Raw genomic sequence first — 14,350 nt, forward strand, 5'->3', positions numbered from 1 at the left:
TGCAGAGATTAGAGCAGCACTGCCGCCAAGACGCATGACGGCAGGACCTGATGGAATGACTGGGGAGGATCTAAGGGAGGTTCCCCTCGCAGCGCTGCAAGTGACTATCACTACGACACATCCCTCCTTCCCTCCGGAATGCAAGGACTATATTCGTACCAAAAGTGCCGAACGCCCGAACACCCGGTAACTTTCGGCCGATGACGGTCACATCCATCATCTTGAGACTGCTGCACAAGACCTTAGCATCAAGGTTAGTTGCGCAGATCCCGTTAGATCATCGGCAGAGGGCATTCCTCCCTGTGGATGGCTGTGCCGAGAATATCTGGCTGCTGGCAACCGCAGTGTATGAAGCGCAGAATGGGCTTAGGCCACTGTACCTCGCCTCAGTGGACCTAGCAAAAGCCTTTGACTCAGTGACCCTCTCTGTCATTCTACGAGGACTAGCCAGGAAAGGTAGCAGCATCGAACTCATTGAGTACGTGAAGGAGCTTTATCTGACTGCAACAACTACCCTGCAATACCAACAAGAAACCATCGTCCATCCTACAACCGGAGTGCGGCAATGGATCCACTCTCCCCACTGCTATTTAACCTTGTCGTCGACGAATGGCTGTCAGATGGTTCCCACGAAGTGGGGTTCAAGACCCAAGAATGGGCGCTGGATGCAATGGCCTTTGCTGACGATCTTGTGATCTGTGCTTCCACTCCAGAGGGCCTACAAACACGACTTGACCGACTAGCCAGCTTCCTTCAGGAGAGAGGCCTTCGAATCAACCCGAAGAAGAGACTAACAGTGAGCCTCCAACCATCGGGAAAGAAGAAGTTGAAGGTACTGACTAATGTGAAGTTCAAAGTGGAGGGGCAGGCCATCCCAAATGCAAAGGCGGGTTCTACATGGCGATACCTCGGGGTGCAATTTTCACCGTATGTACAGCTCCAGTCGCTGGCCCCTGGAGAGTTGCCTGAACTGCTGCGAAGGATCACGGCAGCCCCTTTGCGACCACAGCAAAGAGTGGTGCTCCTACGACACTACTTGATACCAAAATTCTATCACTCCCTCGTCTTGAGCCCTCTCACGAGTCGCCTACTTCACGACCTCGACCGGCGAGTGCGAACAGCTGTACGGAAATAGTGCCACTTGCCCCACGACATCCCGCTGGGATTCTTCCATGCCCCAGTAGACCAGGGAGGCCTAGGAGTTCCATCCTACAGAACAACCATTCCTGCACTGCAGATGAAACGGCTCAAGAGGATTGCGGAGGAGTCGTCGCACCCCACTTGTAGGACTGCGACCCAGTGTGACCTACTTCAGAGCAGACTGCACCGAGCCATGACACTCTGCTGCTTAAAAGAAGCCGATGTCTCAACATTGAAGAAGGGCAAGGCATACTGGCGGGACTTACTGCACAGTAGTTCTGATGGTTACGGCTTAAAGGAGTCCAAGAACTGTCCGGCAGCCTCAAGATTGGCGGCAGAGGGAAGAATCAATGCAATGTCGAACAGGACCAGAACAAGACGTGGCCGGGATCTGCCTGTGAGATGCAAAGGATGAGTCCCTGGGTCATATACTACAATGCTGTGTAAGGACGGACCAGGCTAGGATACCACGGCACGACGTCCTTGTGAGATTGCTGGCAGAAAAGCTGCGTGACAAAGGCTGGACCATCCAGCAAGAGAGCACTTCAAGACATCAAAGGGCAAACAGATCCCCGACCTTGTCCTTAAGAGAGATGGGCAGGCCATTATCCTGGACGCCCAGGTCGTCGGTGTGCGAAAGTCCTTGTCAAGAGCACGCGAGGATAAGATTGCTAAATACTCGAACGCAGATCTTCACCGTCAAATCTCAGAAACACCAATCATTGTGATGTCAGCAACCCTCTCATACCGGGGTTGCTGAACAAAGGAAAGCGTGAAAGATCTCGCCCAACTCGGCCTGGGATCCCAAGGCATTAAGTTGTTCACTGTGCGCTGCCTTCAAGGCAGCATGCGGATCTTCCGCAGCTACACGACCTCAACAATGACTACCTCAATCATAAATGCTACAACTCATCATGGCACATCTTCCCACTAATGTGTTTTTTTGTTCGGGTAACACTCCCCGGGAATGAGTGTGAAAATCTCTTACTTATTGTTATTGTTGTTTTGAAGTTTGAGAATGAAAAAAAGAAAAAAGAAAAAAAAAAGGAAACAAAATAGCCAATTGCCTCGTCATTTAATTAGTGACGCGCATGAATGGATTAACGAGATTTCCACTGTCCCTATCTACTATCTAGCGAAACCACAGCCAAGGGAACGGGCTTGGCAAAATCAGCGGGGAACGACCCTGTTGAGCTTGACTCTAGTCTGACTCTGTGACCAATTAGGTGTACTTGTATGCTGGCCAGAAAAAAAGGATATTGTAAAGACAATACCAAAAGCATTTGGGTCTGAAAGTGAGGGCAGTACTGGATTGTTTTGAGGTTTTTATAGAAAGGCCAAATTCACTACTACTTTGAGCTGAGACGTAGTCGTATTACAGGCATCAAACAGGGTGAGTCGTATTAAAGGCATCATATTATGGTGAAATTTCTACTGGCAATCTGCCACAAGGCATGGTCACATTTATTTCTGAAGCATTTGGTGATCGAGCAAGTGATAAAATGATAGCAGAGGATGATGATGATGAACTGATTTTTATGTAGCAAAGGCATCTTAGGCCAAAGAGCACCAAACACAAGGTGAGGTGTCGACTGAAGTTAATAAAATGTCCGAGGTGTGGTGTTTCATTATGTACTTAAAAACAGTGGTGTATAGTGCCTAAAAGCTATTTCGGAGTGTATAGTCTAAAAACAGTGGTGTCTAGGGCCTAAAACATTGAATTGCGGTGTATAGTGGTCTGAGTAAAAAGAAAAAGAAAGCTATCTAAGTACAAGAAACGGGCTTCCGCCCATGTCGATGAATAATTCCATATAAAAAGCGTACTTTTAATAAATATTTAAAAACTCTATCCAAAGGGAACATTGGATCATCACCAAGGAAGATGGACGGATGTGTGGGTATATGTTGCTTGTGTAATTTGGGAAAATGTCTCCTTTGCTGTTGAAGTCTCGGAATTCAATTAAAACATGGATCACTGTCAGTGAGTCACCGCATCTCGAACAATGTGGAGAGTTTGTTAAAAGGTATGAATATGTTGTATATGTGTGACCTATATCAGCCTGCACAGAGCTACTTCTTTGAATCTTTTTCGTTTTTCTCTAGTGTACTTGCCTATCCTTGGTTTTATTGTGTGTAGTTTATTCTCAGTTGCTGTGTCCCACTCCTCTTGCCATTGTTGTTGAATCATGTTTTTGATGTGTGGCTTGAGGTCCTGATATGATATGTTGTCAATGTCTGTAGTGTTTCGAAGGGCAGCTGATGCAGCAAGCCTATCAGCTGCTTCGTTTCCTGGTATACTTCGGTGGCCTGGCACCCAACTCAGTGTAATTATAAGTTCTCCTTTATGGGCAGACATAAGGGTGTTATAAAGAGAATTCAGGACTGGGTTCTTATTATGCCACTTACAAAAGGACAGGGACGTTAAAACACTGAGCGAGTCTGTGTAGATGATGATGATAGATGTCTGTGTTTCATTTTCTATAATGTGTCACAGCTAAAAGGATACCATGGAATTCAGCAGTAAATGTACTTGTATATCTGTTGAGTGTTTTAGACTGTGAAAACTGTGGTCCATGTGCTGCACGAGAGACTTGAGCAGACTTTGAAGCATCAGTGTAATACTCATTGCATATATACTTTGCCTGATGTTTCATGAAGTGCTGCTGTATGGCAATAGGGGACGCATGTTTCCCGACTTCAAGGAATGATAGATTACAATTAACAGCGTGCATTTCCCAAGGAGGAAATAGACCTTTCGTGGAACTTGTATGAAGACTGGTAACCGGAATGTCCAGATGTTCAATATGCGTGGCAACTCTGATTGGGTATGGTGGCGTTAGTGATGGTTTTCTTGAGAAAAGTTCTGTGCTAGTTGTGTCAAGCAGGAGCCGGCGACATGGATTATCCAGTTGGCATAGTACCTTCGTGGCATACGAAGAAAATTCTCTTCTTCGTTGCAGTGACCATCGGTTCGCCTCAACATAGACTAGCAATTGCGCTAGTTCGAAAAGAACCCGTGGCGAGGCGAAGGCCGAAGTGGTGCACGGAATCGAGCAATTTTAGAGCAGAGGATGATGCTGACCCATAGACCATAGAGCCATAGTCAATGCGTGATAGAACTACACTATTCAGAATACTCAGAAGGCAGTCGCCGTCTGTGCCCCATGACCGGCAAGAGAGAATTTTTAGCAGATTCATTGCTTTGAGACACTTCGGTCGCAACTGTTTTATGTGGGCAATGAAGGAACGTTTTTCGTCAATAACTACGCCAAGAAATTTATGTTCCTTTTTAAAGGCAAGGCTCTGACCACTCAGTGTAATGTTACGGTCAGGTCTGATGCCACGCTGCTTAGAGAAAAGTACACAAACACTCTTTTCAGAGTTAAATTTAAACCCATTGTCATCAGTCCACCTGGACAGTTTGTTAACACCTAGCTGAATCTGTCGTTCACAGATGGCCAATTTGCAAGATTTGAAGCTTATCTGGACGTCATCAACATAAATAGAACAAGAAATGGTTTTTGGCAGCACGCTGTTTAGCGAGCTCACTTTGACTATGAAAAATGTGCAACTGAGAACACCTTGAGGGACACCATTTTCCTGTATGTACTCTGAGTATGCATTGCCAACACGAACTTTGAAGACCCATTCAGACAAGTAACTTCGTATTGTATTCAACATGCTCCCTGTGATACCAAAAGAGAAGAGGTCGCGGATAATACCATAGCACCAAGTGGTATCATATGCTTTTTCAAGATCAAAAAAGACAAACAATGATGTTTGTGTACAAAAGAATCCCTTGCATACGACTCAAATGCAATGAGCTGATCAGCTGTTCATCGCCCAGCTCTAAAACCAGCTTGGTTTTGATGAAGAAGACCATTGTACTCTAAGAAATGTAGAAGGCGACGATTTACCATTTTTTCAAAAAGCTTGCATAAACAGCTGGTTAGAGCAATAGGCCGATAACTGGCCGCAAGAGTGAGTTGTTTTCCGGGTTTTAGTATCGGGATAATGATCGCTTCCTTCCATGCTTTAGGAAAGCGTCCTGTGGCCCATATTTTATTATGCAAGCAAAGTAGAGTTTCAAGCATTTCCACATGCAGGTGCCTGAGCATTCCATACGTGACCCTGTCCGGACCTGGTGCTGTGTTCCCACATGTGCCTAGTGCAATCTTCAGCTCCTGCATGGTAAAAGGGCTATTGTACCCTCCTGTGCACTGTCTTTTATCACATATAGGCTTCCTCTCCTCAGTTACCTTGTGCCGCAAAAAGGAATCTGTATGGTGCGCTGAGATGAATGTGTATTCAAAGTGTTGCCCTAGTGTATCTGCTTGATGTTCAAGGGAGCCACCACTAGTGCTGACAAGGGTTGTTGGGATTGTGGTATATCTTTTGAGTGCTCTTATCCTGTTGTATACTTTGTGTGCATCAGAATAACAGTTCACAGAAAAAGGAATGATGAACAGCTTTCTCGCCTGGAGATGCGTCGAACAAGCCTGCCATTTGCCTTTGCGCGCTTAAATCCTATTAGGTTTTCGGACGTGGGGTATCGGCATAACTTCGACCATGCCCTATTTTGTGTTTCACGGGCAGTCTTACATTCTGCATTCTAACAGGGCCTTCGTTTGTTTCGTGGCATACTTGATGTTTGTGGAATGTATTTATCTGCAGCATCTATAATGTGCAGTGTGATCTAGAGTTGAGATTCGTCCACGCCTAAAGAAGTAACTGATGAACAGGGCAGAGCTGTGTTCCCTGAACATCGCCCAGTTGGCCACATATTGCCAGGGGGCGCTCGGAGCGAAAGACGAAGTGGCGCTCGGAGAAAAAGGACGAAGTGAATCAGCTCCGGACTCGCAGGACGTACCTAAAGCTTGGACCGTGTAATTCCACCTGCACCGGCTGTGATAACCTAGCCCTAGTCGCCAATACTGTGACAAATCTGGTGGAGGTCAGGTCGGATGTCCCGTACCCCTCCGCTAAGCAGGAGTGCTGGTCATATATTCGAGGAAACGCCTCTTCACACCGCACCAGCCGCAGGCAACGAGGCCTACCACCTGAGTTTTCCCCATCGGCTATGACTACTGGCAGCCACGACGTCGTCGCAATGCCTGGAGCGGCCCCTACTTACGTGACGTTGCAGAACCCTGGCGTCCCAAAGACCTTTCACAGGGACACCTATGAAGACGTTGACGACTGGTTGCAGCACTACGAAAGGGTAGCTACCTTCAACCTCTGGGATGACGCCGCCCGGCTTCGCAACGTCTACTTCAGCCTTGAAGATGGCGCTCGGACATGGTTCGAGAACCATGAAGACCAGCTGTCTTCCTGGAGTGAGTTCAAGCGTCATCTTGCGACTACTTACGGTAGCTCAGATCGCCGCGAACGGGCCGAACGCGCTCTCCAATCTCGGGTTCAAATGCCTAACGAAACCGTCGCGGCATATATCGAAGACATGGCACGCCTCTTCAAGCGGGCAGACCCTACAATGTCCGAGGACAAAAATCTGCGCTACCTCATGCATGGCGTCAAAGAGCAGCTTTTTGCTGGCCTGGTGCGCAGCCCATTGAAAACTGTCGCAGAATTCCTTGTGGAAACATCCACGATAGAAAAAGTGATTCAGCAGCGAGCTTCGGCACAGAATCGTACCGTGCACGCCACCTCCGTCTCTGCCGAGTTACCATCGCATGGCATGGACGCATCGGCGCTACGGGAGCTCGTACGTTCGATTGTGCGCGACGAACTCAGACTGCTGTATGGCGAACCTCAACCAGCTTCTACCTCCATTGCGAGCGTTGTCCGCGACGAAGTGCAGCAAGCACTCCGGCCTCCGTTTCCAAGCGGTGAACCTCACCCTGCTCCTCCTCTTACGCCACCTGAGTGTCAGCGTCCCACATACGCCGAGGTGCTACAATACTCTCCATCCCAGTCGCCGACCCTCATTCCTGCTAACGTAGCTGCACCAACACCGGCCCCCGTGATCCAGTACGTAACGGATTCCCAACCGTCTAGACGGAAAGCAGACGAGTGGCGTACCCCCGACCGACGGCCTTTATACTTTCACTGCGGCGAATCGGGTCATGTCTATCGGCACTGTCCCTACCGTCGACTGGGCCTCGAAGGTTTTTCCGCTGATTCTCCGCGGCCTCGCTACGGCGAACGGCCCCGAGCCGTTTGCCGAGCTGAGCCGTCAATGACCAGCGCCGTGGTGTTCCGTCTCGTCTGCGGCAATCCCGATCACCGTCGCCCAGGGCTCGCCCTTCGCCATCTGCTGCGAGGTCCTCAAGGGCAGCGCAGGGCCGATTGCCCAGCCCCTAGCGGGAAAACTGAAACCAGCGACCTTTGGGGGTAGGCTCGCTGGACATCGCTGCGCGGGAGACCCCCCATCGACGCGGACACGGAAAGACTACGAATCGACATTGGAAAAGTCCGCGGTTGCCGATTATAACGCTACCTCGACGCCACCACGACGCACCCGCAACGACGACGAATTGCCGGTGGAACCGACGACGCACCAACGCACCCGCAACAACGACGAATTGCCGCTGAAACAGACGACGCATCAATGCACCCGAAACAACGACGAATTGCCGGTGAAACAGACGGCGCGACAACGCACCCCCAACGATGACGAATTGCCGGTGGAACGGACACCGCAACAACGCGCCTGCAAAAACGACGAATTGCAGGTGAAGCATACCGCGTACACCGATGCAGAGCACTCAAACACTCAAAAGCCTGATATTCGCGAGCAGCTGTCGTTGGACATACCAGTAATACTGGATGGTCGCCATGTTCGCGCTTTGTTTGATACTGGCGCTGATTATTCTATTTTGAGCAGCCAGTTTGCTGCGATTCTCAAGAAGGTTTTGATTCCGTGGGCTGGCACACACGTTCGCACTGCGGGTGGTCATCTGGTTACTCCTCTAGGCATGTGCACGGCCAGGGTTCAAATTCAAGAGCCGACATTTGTGGTAAGCTGCCTCGTTCCGAAAAGCTGCTCACGTGACCTAATTCTGGGCGTAGATTTTCTTCGTGAATATGGCGCAATTATTGACCTCCGGGATTTTAAGGTCTCGTTTTCTACTGAGAAAGCAGTGGCCCTCAGCAGTACACAGCGACCACTCAATGTGCTTCGAGTTTATGTGGACAGTGTCACGCTGCCATCCCGAACCAGCACCTTCATTAATGTCAGATGCAATGCACTTCACGATGGTGATGCAATGACCGAAACTAACCTCTCGTTACTGTTGACGCAGGGAGTCTGCGTGGCTCGCAGTTTGATCCATCTTAACTGTGGTCAGTCCAAGGTACTTGCTACCAATTTTTCGCACGAGTATCGACACCTTTCTCGGAATACTTCCGTAGCTTTCGTCTCCGAGTGCTTGTCCACAGAAACCGTGCCACCGCCCACATCCCTCGACAACCTCGATATTAGCTCAAAGCTGTCGGTGAGCCAGCGTGAACAGCTGTTTTCATTGTTACTCAAATTCAGTGTTTTGCATCATCGTCAAAAGTGCATCAGACTCCCATTGCCAAGCACCAGATCGTGACGTTCGATGATGTGCGCCCAATTCACCAGCACCCCTACCGCGTCTTTTCGACCGAGCGCGAAGTTATTAAGTCACATGTTAAACAAATGCTCGATGATGATGTTATCCAGCTTTCAAATAGTCCATGGTCCTCCCCAGTCGTTCTAGTTAAAAAGAAAGACGGGACGTTACGCTTTTGCGTCGATTACTGCAAGCTGAACGCCGTAACCAAGAAGGATGTTTACCCCTTTCCGCGGATTGACGACTCTCTTGACCGCCTTCGACGTGCGAAGTACTTTTCGTCAATCGATCTGAAAAGTGGCTACTGGCAGATTGAGGTAGATGAGCGAGATCGTGAAAAGACGGTCTTTGTCACACCCGACGGACTTTACTAATTTAAAGTTCTACCTTTCGGACTTTGTTCCGCGCCGGCCACATTTCAGCGGATGATGGACACTGTCCTTGCCGGGCTTAAATGGCAGTGTTGCCTAGTCTACCTAGATGACGTGGTGGTCTTCGCAGAATCGTTTGCACAACATCTTAAGCACCTGCGGTCAGTACTCGAAGCCCTTCGATCCGCTAACTTGACACTTAAGCCACAGAAATGTCACTTTGGCTACCCAGAGCTTAAATTCCTCGGTCATGTCGTAAGCGCTGCCGGCGTGAAGCCCGACCCTGACAAGCTTACTGCTGTTGCGGAATTTCCGATTCCACGTGACAAGAAAGCTGTTCGCAGATTTCTCGGCTTGTGCAGTTATTATTGCCGTTTTATCGATAACTTTGCTTATCTTGCTGAACCGCTGACTCGGCTCACTCGGGGAGGAGGAGGAAAAACAATTATATAAACTTCCTTTTCTTCCTGAGTGGAGCCCTCAGTCCAGGGCTCTATGTGCCGCCTCAATCCTGCAGGCCCGCCAGAACAGCTGTCGCTGGTCTTGCGGGTTGTTGCGAATAAAACGGTCTCAGAAAGAATAAATACAAATCAGTCCATAAGCCCATGGGCCACGGCAATCCTCTCGGCCCGCTCGATTAGCCGGCGTTGTTCTGTCAGCTCCGTGCAGGACAAGGCATCTTCCCAAGATGAGAGGGTGGGGTGAGGTACAGGTGGAATGCCGCCGGGTGGCTTTGGGCAGGCCCAAACAGAATGATATAGTGTAGGTCGGTGTTGTTGGCAGGTGGGGCATTTATCTGGGTAGCGGGTGGGGAAGAACAAATGTTTGTGGTACAAATTTGTATATGTGTGAGTCTGCAGTTGTCGCCAGGCCACAGCTTCGGCCTTGGTGAGTGTTGGGTGCGGCGGTGGCAGAGTTCTTCTTTGTGTACGGTAATATAGTGTAATGTGGGTGTAAGACTGTAGAACTGTGCTGGCGTCCTCTGTGTCTACTTCCCCCTCCGCTTCCGTCGACAGCGCCCGGAAGGTTGCTGCTCGGGCGAGCGCGTGCGCACTCTCGTTGCCACCCCTTTTGTTTGGAGTCACGAGCAAGAAGCTGCTTTTACCGAGTTGCATCTCCGTCTCCAATCGCCGCCTGTTCTAGCCCATTTCGATAATCACGGCGAGACAGAAATCCACACTGACGCCCGTAACATTGGCCTTGGGGCGGTTCTCGTGCAACGTCAAGAGTGTGTGGAACGAGTCGTCGCCTATGCCAGCCGTACTTTATCCTGCGCCGAGATGAACTATTCAACTACTGAGAAGGAATGCCTCGTCATTATTTGGGCTGCTGCAAAATTTCGCTCTGGAAGAATACGCGAACTGGTACATAAGCATTCCCAAAAGTTGAAAGCTGGAGAGCTGCTGCCACAGGTTAGTTGGTAGCACATTGCGACACATGGATGCCACTTGCAGAACGGAGTTTTTCCTTTTCAAGCATCTGTCATACTAGAAATGATTAAATTACATGCTGATTTTTAAGTAGAAATGCAATTCTTTATTTAAGTTCTCTACTGCTTTCCTAGGTTTTGGGGGCTGTGTGCTTCCTTCATACACATTTCAAATGAGCTTTTGATTTCATCAACCTTGTTTGCTCTGCAGCAATATTTGTGTTTTACTATAACATCCTATATTAGGGTGTGGGTAGTAGACAAATATACTAGTAATTAGCAAGCATGTCCATGTGCATTCTATATGTATTACATTAGTGTACTGATGCCATTTCATTTTTCATACCTCTTAGGAGTCGGTAGACTTTCTTAGGTGTTGCAGAGTTCTATATTTGTATGGCCCGCTTTCTCTGCAGCTGTAGGAGACTGGGCTGAACAGTCGGAAGTCTATGAGACAGAATCAAATGACTTGACTCTGATGGGTACCTTGCATGAACTGAGAAGGTTTCTTGGTGGAAGCTGTGATGTAGAAAAGCTGCTCGAACACCTACACAACGCCAGGACCTGCGAAGATATTGCTGCAATTGAGCTAGCAACAAGAGAACAAGCAAAATCTGGCCTCTGGTGGCACAACACGGTGGGAATGATTTCTGCCTCTATCGCATAGTGTTTTTACGAGAGTCAAAACACTGCAGACCAAGATGGGCCAACATGACTTGAGACCTCTACTAAAAAAGGTCATGCGGCAGACTTACGCCCGCACAGCAGCAATGTGTCGTGGCAGCATACTGGAAGACAGCGCAAAACAGTGCTACATTCAACAAAAGCAGTCAGAACACCAGGACTTAGTTGTGAGCCAGTGTGGACTGTTTGTTTTAGAAAGACGACACTATATTGGCGCTAGTCCAGATGGACTGGTAGAGTGTCAGTGCTGTTGCAAGCGTGTCCTGGAAGTGAAGTGCCCGGAATCCTTGGAAAAGTTCTCGCTGGAGAACACTAAGAAGAACACCAATAAATCTGTAGTGAAAGTATTAAAACGTGCAAGCACTTATTTTGCCAGGTTCAGGTACAAATGGGCTTGACATAGCTTAAGAAAGGGGAGCTATTTGTATACTTGAATGATGAGAGCAACACATGCATCCCAGTTGCATTCAATGAAGAGTTTTTCAGAGATGTAGTTGAGCGGTCCTCCTACTTTTTTGAAGAGTATGTTCTCCCACATATTCTGTGTGCATAATAACACTCCACTGTGCGAGTTAGTCACAGCTTAGAAGCCTCATTATGTGTTTGTTGAAGGAAGTGCTGAAGACAGTTATTTTGTGTATTATTTTCCTGTGAAACATGTGTGATATATGTGCAAATCATAAATGTAGAAGTCAATCATTTGTGCATCTGTATTTTATCTACGGCGCATTTTTTGGTCTTCGTCACATTTTTGTGTAATGAAGTCAATCCTGGGTATATCTACCACACATATACCATTGGAAATCCTGTATAAAAGTGTTGGGAGTGCCATTTCACCAGTCATGCACTACATATCGAATCGTGCTGCACTTCTGCAAGTGGCATTTCTAAGAGCGTGGAGACAGGTTGGCAGTATGGCCTTGGGCATCTGCTGGTAGTGTTAGCGCTGTAAAACCTTTTGACAAAGTGAGTGTGGGGTACGTGGATATATTCAGGTTTGATTGTATACCTTTTGTGATACATCTGTGATATAACACAAAACAAAGCAAACACGGTTTGAGGGGTAACTTCAGTCCACTAGGTAATGTTTCTAGAAGAGGAGCTGTCCAGGCATGAAATACAGTCCTTGTCGAAGGGTTGGCTAGTGGACTGTTCGCTTTGTTTGGTGTTTTCGAGAATCCCATCTTCTTTTTGCCATCTTTCTACCATGGATCTGTGAAATGCTTTCTTTAAAAAAAATACCACATACTCAAGGCCAGAAATTTTTACTGGTGACATTGTTCAAAATGTTACAAATGATGCTGTGATAGAAATAAAGATTTTACAAACATGTGAAGCATGCAACATCGATCTGTTTACACAATACAGTCAAGCTGATTGAACTTATGAGCGGAAAAGGAATTTGTTGCCTTTGAACAAAGGCTTTGATAGGTTCACTGTGCCAGCAATTACAGTGAAGATGTTGTGAATGTATGGTAGGAGGTCAAGATCAAACCAATTCCTCAAAATACGAAAGAGTTTCATCCTTTGGATAGTTCTTTCTACATGCACACGAGCACTTGCAATGGACTGATTATTTCTTGCTTCCTCTGTTGTCAACTGTTTTTCCATAAGGAAAGGAGGTCTGATCATCTTGATATTTTTTCTCTACAAAGATCACCGATTAAAAAGCCTTTATCCACCATGACACTGCCAACATGTGGTGTACACTTGTCTAGCACTTTGCAGTGTTTTGTGATGTGCGTGTCCGATGCTTTCCTACCATATGCAGGACTTATATAGCTAATTACACCGCCCGGAGTCTCACTCACCAGCACCTTTGCTGTGTACGTGCATTTGTAAGCAACCGCGACGTAAGATCTTTTGGTCTTTCGATCTCGATTTCGGTGCAGTCAAGCACCATTCTGGTCTCTCTGTAATCTTTGAAATAGGTTGTGAGGCAGCTGACCACACTAGCCTTTTCTGGCCAAAATACTGCGTGCTTTAGGATGCTGGCCAGTATCACAATTGACTCCCTGAACAAATTCGACACAGTTGTGTGGTGAGCTTGAAACAATACAGCTAGCAGTGAGAATGTCAGATTGCGATACAGTTTCACGAATGTAAGCAAAACAGCATCCTCATTACTTAGAAGCTGCGTGTTGTCTGCAAGATGCGTGCCTCTGTAAACAGTTCCGTGATGTTGTAAAACAATTCAAATAACCCTATGCCTGTCAGCACAAGTAAACCACTTTCACCGGTGATTTTTGACACCGTTATCGTCTGTTCTCGCTTGAAGATGCCATTTGTGTTGACCTAGATTCCGGTGGCTTTGAAAAGCTTCTGAACTTCCACAGTAACTTCTGAAAAAAAAAGTACAAGCTCTGTCAAAAAAAAAAAAATACAGCTGCAGGTAAAACAGGAAGACATTGTATAAAGCTGCATCAAATACCTTCAGAGCTTGCTGTGTGTTGGTCAGTGCTCTGTGGTGGAACTGCTGAAGAATTGAAAACAACAGCAAAATTAATACAGGTCGTCTAAAATACTCTGCATGCACGGGATATAATTGAATTTCCGTCGCACAGCGAATTTTTTTTTCCGAAATACTACAAAGACCTCATTGAACACCATGTGAAGAGGACGAAAAATGGTCCTTGTTTCAAACTGGCCAAATCTTCTTTGTGCCTATTCTAAAGGTAAGATTGTGCTTATTAGAGTGATATCCTAGTTTAGCTCAAGTGCAGTATTTTTGGCTACATTTGTTGATGTGGCTAGCTAGATTTTGTATTTCTTGTGTATTACTGATGAATTACTTGTGATTTCATTACTTCAAGAATATGTTGTACGAAGCGCTCAGCTCAGTTACTGCCAGTGACATAACATTGCTGTGAGGCAGTATTCGGCTTTTGTGGTCAACATTAGTGATGAGGAGGTAAAGCTGATAAATGATAATGTTTTGTGTCTATTCTTGCAGTTCAGTTTCATGGTCAGCACTCAATGCAATGAAGGCAAATATAATTTGCAATTCTGTTCCTCAACGCTCTACAAAAAAAAAAAAAAAAAAAAAATTCACAGCTATGTGATTTATCACATGGTCATAGAGTATCGATATGTAAACATACCATCGCACTCCATAACTTCCACTTCATCCTCTGTTCGTGCAACACGGTCCGCGGAAACGGTGCTCGAAT

The 14,350-nt window shown here is 47.1% G+C and overlaps 2 pseudogenes; one reads left to right on the plus strand and one right to left on the minus strand.

Annotated features, from left to right (window-relative positions):
• Positions 1-565: 565 nt before the first annotated feature.
• Positions 566-11,733, plus strand: LOC146194428 (uncharacterized; annotated as a pseudogene).
• LOC146194429 (uncharacterized) lies at positions 11,277-13,984 on the minus strand (annotated as a pseudogene).
• Between the last annotated feature and the right edge of the window lie 366 nt (positions 13,985-14,350).

Source organism: Amblyomma maculatum, chromosome 3 (genome assembly GCF_055883805.1).
Source record: "Amblyomma maculatum isolate TAMU_Amacu chromosome 3, ASM5588380v1, whole genome shotgun sequence".
In the NCBI taxonomy this organism is placed as follows: Eukaryota; Metazoa; Arthropoda; class Arachnida; order Ixodida; family Ixodidae; genus Amblyomma; species Amblyomma maculatum.